Source organism: Podarcis muralis, chromosome 10 (assembly GCF_964188315.1).
Source record: "Podarcis muralis chromosome 10, rPodMur119.hap1.1, whole genome shotgun sequence".
In the NCBI taxonomy this organism is placed as follows: Eukaryota; Metazoa; Chordata; class Lepidosauria; order Squamata; family Lacertidae; genus Podarcis; species Podarcis muralis.
The window spans coordinates 55,781,039-55,796,369 of record NC_135664.1 but is presented as its reverse complement, the minus strand read 5'-3'; the positions used below and the strand labels follow the sequence as shown (position 1 = coordinate 55,796,369).

The following is a 15,331-nucleotide window of genomic DNA, read 5'->3' as shown; positions in this document are numbered from 1 at the left end:
CCGCACCGGGCGCAACATCTGGGGTTAGGGCAAATCCACGGGTTAGGGGGCGCAAATCCACGGGTTAGGGGGCGCAAATTACTTGCCTTGCCCCGGGTGCTGACAACCCATGCTACGCCACTGAGGTGAGGTGCAAATGTATTGGCAGGAGCACCAGATTGGCTCTGCCAGTGTGTTTGCACCGCACCAACTTCCCTACTGCCTTATCCCTCCTCCTCCTGGCAATTGCTGAAATAGCAATCAAAACAACAGAGCAAATGCCTCAGTACTTCAATTCTCCCCAATCCTGCTTTGAAGTACAAACAATGCAGATGCCGGGGAGAACCAAAATGCTTGGAAGATGATGCCTAAAAGATAAGAAGCTAAGGGCTGTGAGGTCCGTCTTTACAAGGAAATTTTTTGAATTAATGTTCTAACAGCATCTTACTTTGCCTTATTTTTCTCTTCCCTGGCTTTGTTCTTATCATCCCTATGCCATATATATATATATATATATCAGAGGGAGGTTATTTTCTGTGATTCAGAAAATAAATTATATTTTCATACGTATCCCATCATATCCGTGTCAGTCATAGGTTTGTCTCCAACTTTAGTCATAGTGAGAGTAGACCCACTGAAATCAATGGATTTACTTAAGGCTATTGAGTTGTTTCTAACTAAATCATACTCAGAGTAGACCCATTGAAAATCAATGGATCTGAGTTAGCCATATTACCTTTTATGTTTTGAGCATGTAGAAACTGCAGAAGGATCTGAAAGTGTTATCACTTCATTCACTTACCAGAGCAAGGAAGGTCTGTCAATTTCACTCTGATAAATAACATCATCACTCCTGTTCTGAAAACAATCTCAAGCTATGCTCTTCTGTATTCCCCCTCCATTACGCACTGCTCACATGAGCCAGAATAACTGCAGATATACACAATGAATAGATGTATCATATATTTGTACAATACTAATCCAACTCTCTTCCCTTGTTTGACAATCAAAACTATTCACCCTTTAAGGATTCATGCTTCTCTCCCTCCGTCTTTGAAAACTGATAGATTTTTAATTCATTCTGGTGGGTGGGGCTGGGGCTGGGAATCAATAAGAGCAGAACCATTGAAACAAATCCCTCCTGGCTACTTAATGATTTCACCTTTCAAGTAAAGATTAAGTCATTGGGAATCTCTAAAGGGATTGTTCGATTTCTCATGGCTTTCCTTGTTGTCTCAGGCCTACATGGCTCCTTGGCATTCACATCATGACATCTCCCCTTTTGAAGTCTGCTTCTGTTGGATGTAAATGCAATTTCTTCTCTCTTTTTTTTTTTTTTTTTAAAAATGGTGCCTTTGAGCTTCCCAATTGTCACTTGACTCCTGACTGCTTAGCAGGTTGACAAAGCCAATTACGTGTTCCCAACTTGCTGCAGCTTTTGACGGGGCACTGCAGTGAAAGAGACGAAAGAATCATTGACAGCAATAATAAACCTACCTCTGTTTGCAGAATCTACACACACTGAGAAAGGATCCTGCACCCCTTTACTTAGGATCATTTTCCTTGCATGCAAACAAGGCAAAATTGGAAGGTTAAGCTATCAATTATCCTTACTCATTGAAGGAAGGATGACCAGCCCTATGATTTTCCCAAATGAGATTTGTATGGAGAAAACAAGTAGGTTATTTCTAGGCTATGTTGCCAAGAGAGGATGCACTATTGATGTTCTATACCAATCATTCTTGAATGGTGACTGATCACCAACCAGCTGTGGTCAGTGGGAAGGTGGAATTTACCTGACCTCCCATCATCAAGAGGGGTAGGGGTGAGGCCAGTGTGCTGCAGATCCAACTTGACATTCCTGCTGATGTGTTTGCATCGCACTAACCTCACCAACTATCTCTTGCCTCTCCCTCCCAGTACAGTGCAGTGACACTGGTGATGGGAGGTCAAATAAGTGCTCCCACTGCACCTATTGCTGCTGTCACCAACAAGACCGTATCATATCAGGAATAATTTGTGAGCATCTAAATCACTCTGAAAGGGTCACTTGCAAGAATGCGTCTCATTCAGTACTGATCTATAGCACTGTCCACAACCTTGGGTCCTCAGATGTTGGTGGACTGTAGGTCCCATCATATTTGACTATTGGCTGAGCTGGCTGGGAGTGATGGGAGTTGTAGTCCAACCACATCTGGGACCTCAAGGTTGAAGAACACCAATCTATAGCATATGCCTTCCACCCATCTGTTTCTCTGATGATTATATTTGTAAATCAAAAGTGTTTCATGGGATAAAGTAACTGCATTAATGAGACAGGGTGGCCACATAAGACATATAGCAGAAATCAAGCTGAAGCTTTTTATTGGATGGAGATAAATGGGGTCACCTGTAAACTTCTACAGATCAAACTGATGTTTAATTAATGGCAACAGGCAAATTCAAAAGTCGGCAGCTCCTAGTCCCATTTTTCTTCTTTTTAACTCCCAGGCAATAGCTATATAAATCTGTGAGGAGCTCCAAAAACAATGCATCTTTCCCCTGAGGGATATATGTGCAAGTTTCTGATTCAGATGCTATAAAGGGAGAGAGACAAAAGTAGAAATGTGACACAATTGTGCTTCCTGTCCTCAGCCCCTTTGCCTACTTCAGTGTCGCATCCAAAGCCATCAACACAACCCCTACAATTGCTTCCCGCTTTGAAACATTATCATCAGACGTTTTGAAGGAAGCGGAAGCAATTGAAATAGATTCCCCAGCCTGCTTCCCCTAGCAATAGCCTTCTTTCCAGTTTCCATATATTGTTTCAATGTGTCTGAACTGTATCATGTGAAAACCCTATTTCTGGCAAGTGGACATTTTACCAAAACATTGTAGATTGATTCCTAAAGGGTTTTGCAGCGTGGAATGACAAAACATTTACCTGCATTGAAACAAATCTGGACTTTGGTGTGGATGGAAGCAATCTTATGGCAGCTTACCAAATTTAGGCCTCTCTCGTGTGAGGCATCCTTTAGGCATTTCATTATTGCAATGTTTGAAGGTCTCAGCCTAGTGGGAGCTGGAGTGTACACCTCTGAACTTAGCTGGGACATTACTACGTGGGAAGGTTGGCCCTATTCAAGAAGCCAAGAGCTTTCAATTGTACCTGAAGTCAGTCTCATATTTATATATGTAGCAAGATAGTAAAATCCATTTCAGGTTGAGTGTTCACATAGCTACCATTTCTAAAACAGAAAGCATATTGCAGAAATGTGGAGAAACACTTGTCTCGAGGACAGGGCTGGCATTGGCACATAACATGTTTGGGCAAGGCCTGGGGCCACTGCAGCTGAGGGCTATAGTAGCAGCCATTTTCTTCCTTTCATTGGCTTTGGATCTAGTCCCTGACATAGCATTCCTCTAGGCTTGTTCAGACAATACAATGAACACCAGTATAAGCTGTCTCTACCCATGCACAAGTGTTTGTGTGAGAGTGTACTCTTTTTGATTTGTACAGCTCAGCAGTTGTGTACACAGGCTGCACACTCATGAAACATCACAAGTGACGAGCGTTGTGACAGCCAAACTGTTTGTGTACACATCTGTGTACAGACTGTACGCTTGTTGAATGTAATGTGTGAACACACTTGCAACAGGGCCCAGAGGCACTGTGGGGGCATTAAGAGGGCAACATTGCAGCCACACAGCCCAGTCCTCTCAGCACCCCTACAAACTTTCTGTGGTGGTGGGTGGGTGACCAGCCACTAGGGTGGTGCTTGGGTGTGTATGAATTGGGAGAAGGAGGCTCTTGAAGGCTCTACTTCTTCAAGAAAAGAAATTGTCTCCAATACTGGGCCTATTCAGAACAGCCCCATTGAAATTAATGAACATGTCTAACTTAGGCCCAGTTATTTCAGTGGATCAACTCTAGATACAACTCCAAACCCCACTGGGTGTGCCCAGCATCTTGCATGCCCCTCAAGTTGCTAAAAGAATCGGCATTTTGTACAAAATTATTCACTTCTACCTAAAGCAGTTTAATTCTACTGGATTCAATGCGACAAAGGCCCAGTTTTTGTGTCATCCTATTGGTGGGATGGGCATTGGGAAGACAGAACATCTGGGCAGCTAGATGCTGCATGATTCACATGAAGGGATACTCACATGGTACTCCCTATAGTAAAAGGCTTCTCTGGCATGATTATGGCTCAGTTGGGCAATGTGATATGCTCTCCTAATCATGGAGACAGCCTTCCAAATCACATTGGGGGGGACAGGACCTCCTGGCAGTCAATATCCTGGTGGAATAATGAAGCAAGCATGAACAGAGTTAACACATGGTTTCCTATTGTTGATTACGGAAAGAACCATGTTCCAGAGTGGGTTCTTCCCTCCCTACCCTTCGCCATAGCCAGCAAGAAGTAACTGCAGGTGCTCACCATCCTCAAGACAAAGAAGGGGATGTTGTGTCATATGATCACAGGCAAGAATGTGGTATGAAAAACCTTACATGTTGGAAAAGTTCTGGTCCCAGTATCCATTGTGGAGAAATGTATCTTATCATGTGTTTGATGTACTCACACTTTGACCAAATGATGTTTAATTACTGGAAATAGACAGTTGAGAAATGGGGGATCCAACTGTGTTTCCCCAGCCCTGCCAAAGGGACAAACTTGAGAGTGACTGCAGACAAACTCCTTTATGCCCTCCTACCGTATCTTCTGGGAGGATACAGGATGTCTGGATGCCACAGGTGATTCCATGTCATCTTTACAGTTGCACCCCAAAGATTGGTCATCCTGTACCGAACTGCATAATAGTGTTAGTAAGGGGCTGCCAAGGGTCATTAATAAATGGACTTTCAACAATTTATCTGTAACTACTGGTGCCATATTGAGGAGGACAGTGTTGAGCTAGAGGCTAAATACCATCTGTAAATACCTACCAGTGACGTGTTTTGACATGATCCAACCATCACTTGGCTATGTACAGATATAATACAACACCTGTAATATTGTTGAACTTTTGAGTTACAATGTAAATAAAGCTACAATGAATGTCTGATTACTCTTCAAACTATATGTACGAGGAAGGGTGCAATCCTTCCTGAGATCTTTTGGGTTGTGTTTTGGGTTTTCACTTTTCCTTTCCTTTTCTTTTTAAAATCCTGTTGTTCCTTTACAAAGGCTAGAATTCTTGTCTTAAAAACTACTGTAAGAATGAGAGAGTGCATTACTCATAAAGGATGTGTGGACACTGACGGCAAGGAAGATAATGAGCTGAATTAAGATCATTATTGGCAAGGCTGCTGGGTCCGGGCTGCATTCTTGATGATGCCGTATCTTTGATCTCATAGAAATAAGATAAGCACAAATGTTATGGTTGACTTTGCAAAGCCCAACCATCGTAATATACATATATACATATATATATTATAGATATATATTTATATAATCTGTATAGATATACATATAATTTACACAGTATTCATGCAGAGAAAGTGAAGCATGATGGAGAGAGATACCTCTGAGAATCTTTACATAATGTTGCCATCCATCCAAGGTGGAGGGTATGGGAGGAAAGATCACAGGATTCAGCATTAGTGACATTACGATGCATTATGCAGGACATGTGGAGCTGTAACCCATTCAGAGGCCAGGGCTTCAACTTAAGAAACCTCATGTAGGGCTGAATTGAAGAGAATCTGAAATATTTTGGAGACACACACAAAAATCTACATGCAATATATGTGTATGTACTTCTGCCAAGTTGTATTCCTAGTTTGAGCATTGCATTAAGAAGCAAAATATACTAACTAATAAAAATGTTTTTGTATGTGGTACCTCTGCTTATTTGTCCACTGTATTGTGAGATGTGAAATTAGTATTCTCTGCAAATTAAGAGAGCAAGAGCGAGCACAGGTTGTCTTTGCACCAACTCAGTGGTCCCTGGAGAAAGTATTTCTGCTGCACGAGATCCATAGTCTCAACTCAAATGATAACAAACTTTATCTGGAGAAGAGAGCTCACAAGCCATTGGTATAATTCAGCACTGGACTCAGCTCTCCATGTGTGCAAACAATTTTAGAGATAAGCCACTGCAGAAGAGGCCGAGTTTCCTTCAGTGTGCACTACAGGGAGGCCACAGAATCACAGAGCTGGAAAGCAGTGCAGCAAAAAGCTATCTAGTCTAACATATTCGTTAAGAGACTAGGTTATAAATCAGTTCCCCAGCCTCCCACAGTAACCTACAAAAACCAGACCACAGTGAGCCACACCACATAAGGAACTGAACACAACCTTACTCTCCCCATTAGTGATTCCCACCAGCACCTGGTAGTTAGAGGCATACTGCCCTGGACAATGGAGGTATAACATAATCACCACAGCCAATAGACATTCATACCCTCTATGGATTTGTCTAAACCTCTTTCCACTTCATCCACATTGGTGGCTATAGCTACATCTCTGACTGCATTCCCCCCCTCTAGTATTTTTTCATTAGCCCTCTTCAAGCAATGACTTACCAGTAACTGTTGTATGTCATACTCAAGGATAGGGATGAATACTTGTGTCCAGTTCCCATATGCATATGCCCCAGCCATCATGGCCATTGATCACAGAGGATGTAGTCCAAGATCTGGAGGGCCATGTGTTCTCATCTGTCTCCCTGCTCTGGGTCTGTGGCTCATCTTCTTGCATGCTTGAAGTCATGTCCTTATTATGGGAAACACCTCCTCAGAAAGGATGCAAAGCTTACTGGACCTTCTCCAACCAGAGGATGGTCTCCTGCCTGTATACTAGGCTAAAACTTCGGGATAAGCCCAACTTTCCATTGTTGGAAAGTTGAGTGTAACTATCTTCTGTTCATGACATGCAAGAACTATCCTGGCAAAATGGAAGGAAACACTGATTGTGTACAGAACCATCCATTCTGAGTCTACTTTACTGACAATATAAAGTGAAGGAATCCTACTAGTCTGCAGCAGAGATGGTCTTTGCTTCTTTTCTCCCTGTCAACATTGCCAGCTTTCACCTTACAAAGGGTTCTACAGGTTAACATACACTTATTCTAAAGGTTTATGCAGCCTAAGACAATTGTGAATTAGTGGAGAGGCAGAAGGAGAATGGTCAAACATGCATTCTCACTTTTGTGCAGGACCAGTGCACACTTAAGTTGTATATGCGTGATCTGTGCATATGATCAGCAGCTAATGAGGAGAGGGAGGGAGAAAAGCCATGTCTCTCTGGTAAAAAAAGATTTGGTCTATTTTATTTATTTGATTGCTCAGTCCTTTCAACATATTCTTTGCTGTTTGCTCTTTTAAAAATGAATGCAAAAGGTCACAGAACAAATTGGAGGGAAGCAGAACCTTTGTCCAAGGGTAACATTAGCAACTGAGCATGGAAGCTTGATTCAAAAGGTTTAAAAGCTACATTTATTTTGATTGGATTAAGCAATCCACTCTACAAAATCCCTTCCTTTGAAATCCCTACTGATGTTTCGGGCAAAGCAAATCCAACAAACTTGTTCACTTTAGGTGAAATTTAGCTCAATTGGAGATATACAAACTCGGCCCCCTGAGAAATTGCTCTGATCTGAATGGGATTATTTTAGCTTCATTCAAAATCGTCAGGGCTGTGTGTGTGTGTGTGTGTGTGTGTAGTAACACCCACCAAAGTCATATTGAATTTTCAGTCCAGCGAAATATGGTAGCAATTCTATTTTCGATGTATGCACCCTTCTCTTTAACAATTTTAAACAATTCCGTATATATCCCTAACACATATATGGACGAAACTAAAGACCACCATTTAAAAGGCTTGTTGGAAAAAGAAGGTTTTTGATAGGAGCCAAAAAGACAACAGAGACAGTGCCTGTCTGGTGCATAAATGGAGGAGAGAAAGGGATTTGCAGTACTGGAGCTGGAGGCTTGACACAGCCCTAGCAGAAAGCATTCCCTGAAAGCAAAAAGTCTGAAAACCACAGAAGTCAGTGAAGAGAAGAGAGCACCTCCTCCTGAAGTACTGATTTGGGGGGAAAAAAGAGAAACAAGCAGAGAATTCTCAATGGATTTTTCTTTGAGAAGGGAAACTCACCATTGACCCTCCCTGACCATCCTTTTTGTACAGGTGAAGCTTACACTGAAATGTGGCCAGTTGCTCATCACTCATGGCCCATCTAACCTGAGTTAGGCATGGCATTAGCAGTGCTAATGCAGCCTGACAGCCCATTCACATTAGCTCCCCTCCATCAGTCTGCATTAGCATTCGCGTTAGCTAATATGCTATGAAAGTCACTTTCCAATAATATTACTGCTCATGAATACTAACCTGAAATGATATGAGCCATACAAAGGAGGGGGGCTGCTAATATGATTGGGTTGGCTAATATGACAGAGCCCTGAAGGGGGAATAAGTGGCAGCCTCTGGTTCCAATGCAGGGCGCCTCCTGACCCTGCTTTGCATCATTCACACAAGTGACAAAGAATAATGGATATGCAAAGATGCATTGCAACCCAGAGTTTTCAGGGCAGCAAGGCTTGGGGGCAAACCAATCAGCTTTTCATTGTTCTAAGGCAGAGAGGGGGAGCCTGTGGCCCTCTCAGTGCTGTTGGACTCCAACTCCCATCAGCCCCAGCCAACATGTTGAATAGCCAGGGATGATGGGAGTTGGAGTCCAACAAACATCAGGCGGCTTAGGGTGGCCCACACGACTCATCTCAGTTCCTTTTAATCTTCACAACAAGCTTGTGAGGTAGGTTAGGATGTGAATTAATGTCACCTGGTGAACTTCTTGGCAGAGTAGGGATTTGAACATGGGTCCCTACTAAACACGATACTCCACACCATGTGTACCCTTACCCTTGTTTACATTTTACCATACATTTTACCACACGTTGGCACCTGATGTGTGGTGCAATGGATGGTGAAATGTCAAAATGATCAATAGACCTTTTTTCCTGGGTAGTTTTGCCAGCTCAGCTGAACTCAAATTAAACCTTGGCGAGTAGACTCAGCGATGGGGAAGAGCTCCCTCTGCCTGTTGCACAGAGAAGTGCCTCTGACCATCATTCGTATTCAAGGAGGCGAGTCCAGCTCAGTCACTGCCTTCCCCTATGAAGCAGGAACTTTCAAGACTTGTTTGGCACCCATTAGGGAAGGAGATGAAATCCAACCCTTTAAAGGCAATCCTCCCTAATTCACACTCTCCAAAACAATATGGGAACAGAAACATAGCCATCTTTGAAAGTTGCACTTCTTGAAATTTTGCAGTGTAGTTTTCCAGCCAAAAAGGCAGACACTGGTCTAAATGTGTGCAAAAAATAAAATAAAATAAAATAAAATGCATCCATTAGTGAAAACATCTAATGCATTGTATTTGGGGAAATTGTTTTGCAAAGATGAATGTGTTAGGCAAAATGTGTTTATTTTATTTATTTAAGAAAAATTGTGATTGTGATAAAACTTCTAAGTGGTTTACAAAATTGCCCACAAAAATGTGTCTGTAGAGAGGCATTTGCACTAAAATGCAAGATGACTTTAAAAACAACAACAACAAAACTACAAAGTGTGGTGAACATGTGGAGAACTGAACTTGAAGACTAGGAGGGAAATCAGCAACTGAAATGGACAGACCAGCCCATTCATGCTGCCTGTCACCTGCTCTGCTACAGGAAACAAAAAGCATTCTAGCCAGATGGTTGACTATATCTTTGTATGTTTCCCCAACAATTGCAGTTGCAACTGCTCCTTTGTGTGGAGGACACCAATGAGGACGTGCCTAAAAACAATACAATCTATTACTGTTACAGATAGGTAGCCGTGTTGGTCTGCCATAGTCAAAACAAAAAAAATTCCTTCCAGTAGCACCTTAAAGACCAACTAAGTTAGTTCTTGGTATGAGCTCATACCAAGAACTAACTTAGTTGGTCTTTAAGGTGCTACTGGAAGGAATCTATTACTGGTTTATGTAGACTGTCACTCATCAAGTTAACCAATCAGAAAGCACACACACGTAAGTGAAGGATGTAGCCATTGTGAAATTTCATAGAATCATAGGGTTGGGTGACCCCAGAGAATCATCTAACCCAACCCTCTGCAATGCAGGACTATGTAGCTGCCCCATACAGGGGATTGAAGCTGCGACCTTATCATTATCAGCACCATGCTCTACCCAGCTGAGCTACTTCAGGAGCAAATAAGAGGCTTTGCCAAAAAAATGACCCCATAGAAAGCTTGAGTCCCTGACACACCCTAAAACCAGCTCCCACAGCTTGGTGCCTTCCAGATATTGTTAAACTACCTTGACCATTGGCCATGCTGACTGGGGCTGAGGGGAGCTGAAGTTCCTAGAAAGCAAGCTTGAGGCAATGAAGTGCCATGGTTGGAAAGGAAATTAATTAGGAAAAAGGAAGAGCCTGTGAAATCATTCTGCAGTTAATAGAAATAGATATATATGCTCTGCTATTATATCCCCTTCGCTCTTTTCCTCTACCCCAATAAATCTAGCAAGCCTCCTGGTCTTGTGAGTAAAGTGCCACTCTCCACAGCTGCCATCACACAATTCTGCAAAAGATCCATCACTTCACACTGGAAAAAACAACAATTGGTGTCACAACAGATTAACATAAACCCCCTTTCCTTTCCAGAGCAGGGAATTTCTTGATTACCATAAGCCTCAGCCTCATTAAAATATCACAAGACGGAGCATATTTCTGACATTTCCAGAGTGCATCTCTCCCTCCCCCCCCCCCCTCGACTGCCCACCCTCAACTTGCTCATTGTTGCCAGAAGCCATTCTCAAAGATGTGGGAGGACGATTCATTTTAACCAGGAGCAGTTTTTCAAGGATGAGCTCGTCTTTATTCTAATACGCTTCCAAGGTAAGGACTAAAAGACTATTCCCCAAACAGAGCAAAGGATGGCGAGGACGCCAACAGACTCAGGAGCTTTTCCCAGAGATGCAGAGCTGAAATATTCACATTTGAATGTACTATCAAAAATAATCATAGGAAGGTCCTCAACCTAATGGATTCTTCGGTATAGGCAGAGGGAAAATGAATGAAGCCGTTTTCAAAGGAAAACATAGAAATTTTGAGGATGTATCAAAGAGCTTCTGGAATTGCATGAGAAAAGCCCACACCACTCATCCAAATTCCTTACTATTTCAACGATCTTCATTAAAAAAAAAAAAAATCCTAGATGGTTTGCAACACATAATACAACTATACAGTCTGCTGAAATCTGATAAATCCCATTAAAGCAGCAACAGCCACAGCAGCCAGATGTTTCTCCATGGCAGGTGCATCAATCACCAGCCAAGGCCTGGGTGAGCAAATACATTTCCTGGGGGCACTGAAAACTCAGCAGAGTTGATGCAGGATGTCAGGATGAGAGAGGCCGATTTACATGAACAGGATGGACCCTCCAAATTCCACCCATCAGTCACAGCGTCTCATTCCTCTAACAGCTGTGCTCCTGAGCATCTACGCTCTGTCCCCGTATAGCTGAGTCCTGCCCCTTTAGCAACAGGTGCTGACCTCTGATGGTTACTAGGCACAACTGTTATGCATCTGCTTCTACTTCATTCTCTTATGAGTTTTGTTCTTTCCCCCCCATAAACAGAAAGGGGAGGCAAGCAAAGGGCCCTGATTTCTTTTCACATTGCTTTAAATCATTTCCTTTAATTAATACTTACAGACAAGCAACGCCCTGAGAAACGTTACACATTCTTTCCCTTTCTCTCTTCTGTACATCTGACTCTGAATTATTCAGATACCACAAAGAACCAAAGATATGTCCCCTTAGGAATCTCTCAGGAATTTTGTTGTCTTAAGCAGACAATCCGATAATAAAACAAGTTGCCATCAGATTATCTTGAAAATCTGTTGGTGCAGAATGGGTGAGGTGTGCCTTGACAGGAGCACACTGCTGAATTAATATGGATGAAGATTCATGCATATTCACATTTCAATTGTTTGATGCCTTTGACTGGCTTTGCTTTAGTCTCCTCCATTAAGCAATCATAAAACCTTCAAAAGCTCAGCTTTATTTAATGAGCACTTTATTAATTATGACTTTGCATTTGGTTAGATTTTTCTTACACTGTCAACTGTGCCATAATAATACTTGTGGCTTACACTGGGGGAAGGGTTAGATTTTTAACTATATCATCATAATGCTTGTGAGTTATGTAACTCTTTTTTTTGAGTGTTCAAATTTTTAAAAACATGTCTCAGTAATTCTCACAATAGCCTTGTAAGGTATGCAAGTGATATTATGCCCATAATGCAGGTGTCTAAGGCCAAGAGCAGGGACGCGGGTGGCGCTGTGGTCTAAACCACAGAGCCTAGGGCTTGCCGATCAGAAGGTCGGCGGTTTACCTTCCCGCCAGAGCGGTACCTATTTATCTACTTGCACTGGCGTGCTTTCGAACTGCTAGGTCGGCAGGAGCTGGGACAGAGCAACAGGAGCTCACTCCATAGCACGGATTTGAACTGCCAACCTTTCGATCAGCAAGCCCATGGTTTAGACCACAGCACCACCCAACAAAAACCTGAGCATCTGGAAAAGTGTAGCTAAGCATCAGGCCCAATGTGATGTTAGTTGTGGGAATGCAATTAACACACACAAGTGCTGAGTAGTGTGTTAAGCCCCGAGCAGGGAGTTAAGATTGGCTAAGCCAACAGGAGCAAACACATTGCAGTGGCTGTGCGCTCATCTTATCACATCCAAGTTCTGCTTTATGAATTCCTTCGCCCTATTTATGCAATGCATATCATATATCATATATGTTGCTTGGACTTATGCAATTTCAAGCTACAGTAGATCCGGTGGAGGAGGGAAAGTTTCAAAGACAAAGACAAATGATGTTGTGACACATCCCTTAATAACTGTATTAGATACTGGAGCTATTGTGGCATCTTATGATATCGTGTGACATACACCAGTAATTACAGCAATTCTGCCAAACATCATGAAATAAGTCCCTGAAATGAAGAAGTGGCACCCGTCTCAGGAACGGGAAACGGATGTTCAACGAAGACTGCTGCTGAAGTTATGGAAAGGCAGACATTTATAGAAGGACAAATTTTGTTCGACAGCTAATACTGGAAGGGTGAAAAGGGAACCCAAATGAATTTATTTCTTTACTTATTAGATTTATATAAAGATCCCAGGGCAGTTCGCAAGATAAAAACACAAGATAAAAGCACAAATGAACAGATAAAACAGGAAAACACACAAACACCACCTATTAAGTCTTAGTTGTCCATACTGGACACATTGGTTTCCATTTAAATCCATTGTAGAGGGGTGTCATTTTTATTTGTTATGAAACCAATTCATGCCCTAAATTAAGAATAGTAAATCAGATATTCTTCTAAAACAGAGAGTGGTTAACCTCCTGACCAGAGAGGTCTGATCTGGCTCACCAAGCCATTTCCTCTGCCTCCACCAATTCTGAAGCCAACTACAAGCCATAGTCTGATACTGTGGATTGCTCTGAAGTCAATGACCATGCTTTCCTGATTTAGACAAAATGGGAAACGGTTGTACATTAGAGTCATGGTTTGATCACATGTTGCAAAAATGAGGAGTGGAAAAACTATGGCTCTCTTCCTTCCCATTTTATCCTCAAAACAACCCTATGAAGCAGGTTGGGCTGAGAAATTGTGACTGGCTCAAGGTCGCCTAGCAAGTTTCATGGATGAGTGGAGATTTGAACCCTGGTCTCCCAGGTCCTAGTCTAACACTCTAACCACTATGCCACCCAGGCTCCTATGCTAGAATGGGCCTTTCACCTGATCCAGCAGGCCTCTCCTCACATTCTTATACCTTTTCTTCTGGAGCTGGACATGCCAGAACCCAAAACAACATCAAAGGCAATTCTGCCACTCTTTGAAAATCTCTTGGCTAGGTGCTGTGATAGTTTCCTGCCTGTCTTTCCCTCCCTCCAGCAAACCGGCTGTCAGAACGCATCTGTCTCCCAACACAATGGATAAGTTAGGAAAGCTTTTGGCTAGCCTGCTTTCTGCTTTGCCGGCACGCTTCCTTTCCCCGCAATTGGCAGTTTACAACCAGGAAGCAATCCCAAAGGGCGTTCCCAGGTTTCCCTGCCTGTCCTTGCAGAAGAGAGCGATATGTCAGTGCCCTTGTGGAGAAGACACCGTCAACAAGAACCGCTTCTGGGGAAAGCTGAAACAGCCATAGCAGTGCTTTATTCTATTTTCTCCTCCAAAGCCCAGGAACTTATGAATGGGGACAGTCGAGCAAACTATTGGAAGCATATTTGGGGCAGAGATAGGGGATCTGTTTTTCAGCTCGAGGGCCACATTCCTTCATAAGCAATCTTCCAGGGGCCACATCTCAGAGGTGGGTAGTGCCAGAGGCAAAAGGGGGCCCAGCAGCAAAAATGGCTTTTAATAGTGCTTGGTGGGCTGCATTCTGGTCACACAGAGATATGTTCATGTTAGTCCATAGTCAGATTTGACGTAAAGGTCTTAGTTTCAATCATTGAGCAGAAGTCAGAAGTCAATTATGGATCAGAAACCAGGACAGGACCCTGTTTTGATGTATTCACCTTCATCAGCTAAGTGAAAACGCACAGAAAAGCTCAAGATACACATTGATCTACCTACAACTATGGCTTCCCCCCCTCCCCAAAAAAGCTCAATAGAAGTTAATTTGGGGGCTGCTAAACTAAATTTGGGGGCACTGGGAGCATATGCTAAAGACGGCCGTGGTTGCCATCCCCAGCAATCTCTGTCATCTCCAGATAGGACTGGAAGCAAACCATTGGGAACTGCTGCCCAGGTAGACAGTACTTAGCTTGATGGACCAATGTTTCTTATATTCCTGTGCACCACCAAAACAGTATTGAACCAGTTACTGGCTGCCTGGTCTGCATGTTCCTCTACAATTATTCACTTGAAGGAGTGTTAAGCAAAGGAGCCAACTCATAGGGGCCAACTCCTTCGGGCTCCTATTTGAGGGACCACCTCACCTCCCCAAGTTAATGGGCATTGTCATTCAAGTGGTGTGTATGTGCCGTGTCTTGTGAACGATTATAAGGGTGCTAAGTGATGTCCTGACATAGCTTCATGTCAGACACATTGTTCAGGAATTTTGCTGCCTGAAGTGAAAGATGGAAGGCCTCTCTGGTTTTCCACATCCAAATCCAACACCCTTGCTTGTTGCACTACACAAGAACCATTTTAGTGCTTTTCAAAAAAGAAGAAGTTTTTTTATACATATAATGAATTTAAATAATAACAACAGCAGCAACTTCCCCTGGAACCATTTGCAAAACATACCTAGACAGATTTTTCCAAGATTGACTTTCAAAGCAGAGGTCAGATAAAACATTG

The 15,331-nt window shown here is 42.7% G+C and overlaps 1 protein-coding gene across 3 annotated transcripts in view; it reads left to right on the top strand.

Annotated features, from left to right (window-relative positions):
- Positions 1 to 1,314, top strand: part of CHRM2 (cholinergic receptor muscarinic 2) — a 175,932-nt gene extending 174,618 nt beyond the window's left edge. For all 3 annotated transcript variants that reach the window (XM_028746317.2, XM_077935080.1, XM_028746318.2), the window contains exon 5: positions 126 to 1,314. The gene's annotated coding sequence lies outside the window, so the exon portion shown is untranslated. The remainder of the gene's footprint in view (positions 1 to 125) is intronic.
- Positions 1,315 to 15,331: the final 14,017 nt, after the last annotated feature.